Source organism: Nicotiana tabacum, chromosome 11 (genome assembly GCF_000715075.1).
Source record: "Nicotiana tabacum cultivar K326 chromosome 11, ASM71507v2, whole genome shotgun sequence".
NCBI lineage: Eukaryota > Viridiplantae > Streptophyta > Magnoliopsida > Solanales > Solanaceae > Nicotiana > Nicotiana tabacum.
This window is the reverse complement of record NC_134090.1, coordinates 48,656,998-48,662,997: the sequence shown is the minus strand read 5'-3', so window position 1 is coordinate 48,662,997 and position 6,000 is coordinate 48,656,998.

Here is a 6,000-nt window from a genome sequence, read left to right as displayed (position 1 = left end):
AAAATGGCAGCAATTTTAAACAACGCACCTCTTGGAGATCTTCCGTCGAGGGAGGAATTAGATATAATGTTGAAGATGAGGTCCCTATTGTGCCTCAAGGAAAAAGGAGAGGCCGCCAGGCCAATGATAATATTCCAGACCCTCACCCGCCACCTCCAAGAGTGGCTTCTCGAGTGCTTCCAAACCAAGGCTATGCAAGTGCAATTGTCCCACCCGGATTCGGGTGGGCAATTTTCAAATTACCAATATGATGCTGACATTACTGGAGTAGTGTGGGTATTTCATGGGCGTTGCCAATCAAAATGCTTACAAACATCTCAAGGGGTTTGTGGATACCTGCTGGGGGAGGAAGCAAACAAATGTGTCCGAGGTTGCACTTCGGTTGAGACTCTTCCCATTTTCACTTATAGGGAAGGCATTGGATTGGCTTGAGCGACTTCCCAACCATTCAATCACTACTTGGGATGTGTTGGCGGACAAGTTCATTGCAAAAAATTTCTCACCTGGGCATATGGCAGCATTGAGATATGAGATCTTGGCTTTGAAACAGGAGCCCACTGAACCTTTGCATGAGATTTGGGAGCGCTACAGAACAATGGTAAAGGAATTCCCCAACAATGATATGACTGAGGCGATGATCCAACAGACTTTCTACCGGGGCATTAACACAACAAACCAATGCATAGTGAACCAACTTGCTGGGGGCAACTTCATGAAGCTGTCTTATGATGAGGCTTGTGACATTCTTGACGAGATGGTTGATACTTCTTCTGCTTGGAAAAGTAGAGCCAATGTGCCCCAGGGTGACCCCACGGTCACTCATTTACACAAGGAGTTACATGATCATGGGTAGGCTATAGCCGAGTTGAAAACTACAATGAACCAACTAGCAAAGGTACAGTTGCAACAAGTTCAAAATCCTCGTCAAGTGAATGCCATAGAGGGTGTCAACATGCTAGTCAATAAAAGAAGACAAAGAGGTCAACAGAACCAAGGGAATTTGGAGCAATTTGACAATGATTGTGGTGGATTCAAAGATGATAGTTATGATAGGTAGAATGAAGAGGTGCAATACATGAACAATTATCAAGGCCAAAGGGGCAATTCTTCCAACCAACAACAATGGAGACCCCAAGGCAATTGGGGAAATCAACAACAACAAGGCAATGATAATTGGGGGAACAACAACCAAAACTCCAACTGGGGCAATCAGAACAATAATCAGAACAATCAGGGTAATTGGAATGGGAACAACAATAACTGGGGTGGTAACAAATATCAAGGTGGGTGGAACAATGGCAATCAAGAAAACCGGGGGCAAGGCTTTCAAAGGCCCCCAATGTATCAACAACCAAACAATCTGCCCCCATTTCCATCCCAAGGTCCTAGTTCTTCTAACCCTGACATGGGGAGAATTGAAATGATGTTCGAACAGATAATGAAGAAGAGTGTGGATTCCAATGCTCAGTTGTCTTCCCACAATACTTCAATTAGAAATTTGGAGGTTCAGTTAGGCCAAATCTCACAGTCCTTGAATACTCTCCCTAAGAGTGCTCTACCAAGTGATACGGTAGTAAACCCGAAAAGTGGGAACAATCATGTTATGGCGGTAACTATAAGGAGTGGACGAGGCGGTGATATGAATGTCTCCAAACAAAAGCAAATTTTGAGTAATGAAGTTGAGTTGCAAGAAGATGAAGTTCCTTTGATGGTTGAAAATATGATTGACGAGAATGTGAATGAAGAAGTGAGGATTGATATTTAAGATGCCGAGGTGGAAACTCAAAATGACGTGAACCCGTATAGGGAAAACGCAATATACATGTCGGAGCCGGTTGTGCCGAAAGCCAGGTCTCCCTTGCAAGGCCACCTCCACCTTATCCTCAAAGGCTCACGAAGCGGAAAAATGAGAATCAGTTTAAAAAGTTCATTGACATAATGAAAAACTTATCCATCAATGTGCCTTTGGTGGAGGCTCTTGAACAAATGTCGGGTTATGCTAAATTCATGAAGGACTTGGTGACAAAGAAACGATCCATGGATTGTGAAACTATAAAGATGACCCACCAAGTTAGTGCAATAGTGCATTCAATGGCCCCGAAGCTTGAAGATCCCGGTGCTTTCACCATTCCTTTCACCATTGGGAGTGCGGACTTTGCCAAGACTCTATGTGATTTGGGGACAAGTATCAACTTGATGCCCTAATTAGTTTTCAAGACTTTAGGTATTGGGAAACCGAGGTCGACTTCCATAAGGTTGCAAATGGCTGATAGACGATGAAGAGACCATTGGGTATTGTTGATAATATCCTCGTCCGGGTGGACAAATTTATCTTGCCAGCGGACTTTGTGATCTTGGATTATGAGGTGGATTATGAAGTTCCAATAATATTGGGGAGACCTTTCCTTGCTACTGGGAAGGCCTTAGTTGACGTGGAAGCAGGGGAACTCACCTTCCGGGTGCGTGATAAAAAAGTGGTCTTTCATGTGTGCAAGTCAATGAAGCAGCCCAATAGTTCCGAGGTGTGCTCTTTTGTGGACCTTGTCACGGCAGTGATAGTTGATGATACCAGTGCAATGATCAATGTGGAGGACCCTCTAGAGGCCGTATTGTTGAATCTTGATATCAATGACGATGAGGGCCGAGTGGAGTGTGTGAATGCTTTACATGGGATGATCTCTTACTCTTATGAGCCTAGAAAACTATCTTTGAACCTTGAGAATCGGAAGACTCCACCAACAAAACCTTCAATTGAGGAGCCTCCAGTGTTGGAGTTGAAGCCGTTGCCTCCACACCTTAGGTATGAGTTCTTAGGCCCTAGTTCTATTTTGCCAGTTATTCTTTCCTCTTGTCTTACTAACATATAGGTTGATGCCACATTGGCGGTGCTTCAAAAGCAGAAAAAGGCAATTGGATGGACTTTAGATGATATTTGGGGGATAAACCCCGCATTATGTATACACAAGATTATTCTGGAAGATGATGCAAAGCCCTCCTTGGAACATCAAAGGAGGTTGAACGAAGCAATGCAAGAAGTTGTGAAAAAGGAGGTGATCAAGTGGCTGGATGTCGGGGTTGTGTACCCAATCTCTAATAGCTCTTGAACTTCGCCGGTTCAATGTGTATCGAAGAAGGGTGGCACGACCGTTGTTGCAAATTAAAATGAGTTGATTCCTACCAGAACCATCACCGGTTGGAGGGTATGCATGGACTACCGCAAGTTGAATAAAGTGACCCGCAATGATCACTTTCCATTACCTTTTCTTGACCAGATGTTAGACCGACTTGTTGGGCGTGCTTTCTACTGTTTCTTGGATGGGTATTCTGGGTACAACCAAATCTTGATTGCTCCAGAAGATCAGGAGAAGACCACATTCACTTGTCCATATGACACATTTGCCTTTTCTCGGATGCCTTTTGGGTTGTGTAATGCACCGGTTATATTTCAGCTTTGTATGATGGCCATTTTCACCGATATGGTGGAAGATATTTTAGAGGTGTTCATGGACGACTTTAGTGTTGTAGGTGATTCATTTTATGAGTATTTGAAAAATCTTGATAGAGTTTTGGCCCGTTGTGAAGAAACCAATCTTGTTCTTAATTGGGAGAAATGTCACTTCATGGTGGAAGAGGGTATAGTTCTTGGGCATAAAATTTAAAGCACGGTATTAAGGTAGACAAAGCAAAAATGATGTGATTTCAAGGCTCCCTCCCCTACCTCTGTCAAGGGAGTTAGAAGTTTTCTTGGGAATGCGGGGTTCTACCGGAGATTTATTAAAGATTTTTAGAAGGTAGCGAACCCCTTATGCAAGCTATTGGAAAAGGATGCCAAGTTTGTGTTCGATGAGAGATGTATTCAAGCCTTTGAACTTCTCAAGCATAAGTTAACCACCACTCCTATCATTACCGCACCTAATTGGAGCTTGCCCTTTGAGCTCATGTGTGATGCGAGCGATGTTGCGATTGGGGCAGTTTTGGGTCAAAGAGTGAACAAAATGTTTCATCTAATGTACTATGCTAGCAAGACAATGAATGATGCTCAAGTGAACTACACAGTGACCGAGAAAGAACTTTTGATTATTGTGTTTGCAATGGAAAAATTTCGGCCGTATCTTATGGATGCCAAAGTCATAGTCCATACCGATCATGCTGCACTCTGGTATTTGATGACAAAGAAGGATTCCAAAGCTAGACTGATGTGATGGGTCTTGTTACTTCAAGAGTTTGATTTGGAGGAGGAGGGGATGCCTCGTGATGGCCTAGAGATCAATGATTCATTTCCCGACAAACAACTCCATTCGGTGTCGGTGAATGGTATGCCATGGTTTGTGGACGTTGCTAATTTCCTTGTGACTGGTATTATTCCGTGTGATCTCTCTTCTAACCAAAGGAAGAAGCTCAAATGGGATAGTTTGGATTTCTATTGGGATGATCCATACTTGTTCAAGATTTGCACGAATGGTGTGATCCGAAGGTGTGTCCCGGAGGAAGAGCAATTGAGTATCTTGGAGGCTTGTCATTCCTCTCCCTATGGTGGCCATCATAGCGGGGCGAGGACGGCTTCCAAAGTTCTTAGTTGTGGGTTTTATTGGACAACTTTGTACAAATATGCAAGTGAACTTGTGAAGAGGTGTGACGAATATCAAAGAGCGGGTGGGATTTCGAAGAAAGATGAGATACCTCTCAATACCATTGTTGAGGTTGATATTTTTGATGTGTAGGGCATTGATTTTATGGGCCTATTTGTAGCTCATGTGGGAACACATACATTCTTGTAGCGGTTGACTATGTTTCAAAGTGGGTTGAGGTCATGGATTTACCCAACAATGAGGCTCGAAGTGTTGTTGCATTTCTCAAGAAGAGCATTTTTACAAGGTTTGGCACTCCTCGTGCAATCATAAGTGATGGGGGGTCTCATTTTTGTAATAGATCTTTTGACACTTTGCTTGCAAAGTATGGTGTCAACCACAAAGTTTCTACTCCTTATCATCCTCAAGCAAGTGGCCAAGTTGAAGTCTCAAACAAGGAAATCAAGAGTATATTGTCAAAGACGGTCAATGCAAATAGGACCGATTGGTCAAAGAAGTTGGATGATGCTCTATGGGCTTATAGGACTGCTTACAAGACTCTGATTGGTATGTCTCTGTATCGGTTGGTATTTGGGAAAGCTTGGAATCTACCGGTTGAGTTAGAGCACAAGGCCATGTGGGCTTTGAGGAAGCTGAATCTTGAATGGGATGTAGCAACAAATCTTCATGTGGAGCAGCTTAATGAACTTGATGAATTCCAATTCCATGCCTACTCAAGTTCATCCTTGTACAAGGACAAGATAAAGTACCTTCATGATAAATATGCTTGTAGCAAGGATTTCAAAATGGGTGATTTGGTTCTCTTGTTCAACTCTCGGTTACGTTTGTTTCAAGGAAAGCTTAAGTTAAAATGGAGTGGACCTTTTGAAGTTGTATTTGTAACCCCGTTTGGTGCACTTGACTTGAAGAACAAAAATGGGAAAGTTTTCAGAGTGAATGGGCACAGGATCAAGCATTACTTGGGAAAGATTGATGACAGCCACGTAGTGGCACTTCTTCACCTCAAATTATTTGATGGTAACCTGCGTCGTGCCGCGACATTAAATCAGGCGCTTCTTGAGAGGCAACCCATGTATTTTTCTTTTTTTTTTCTTTGATTTTCATTATAGTGTAAGATTTATTGTTGGACTGACTCGTTGTAAGATGCTATAGGATTGTGTTGATGTAGTGCAAAAAAAAGTTAGAAACTGACCACTCTCTGAAGTTGTCAATGCGGACCGCACTCATTTTGTGCGGCCGCAAAGACCTTTGTGCGGGGGCAAGAAATCAATGCGGATGCACTGATGATTTGACAAAAGTGGGGGTTCTCTGAAGTTTACCACCGCGACCGCATTGCATTTTGTGCGGACCGCGATGATCCACTGCGACCGCATTATATTTTATGTGGTTTGCAGTGGCCAATTTGTCAGTG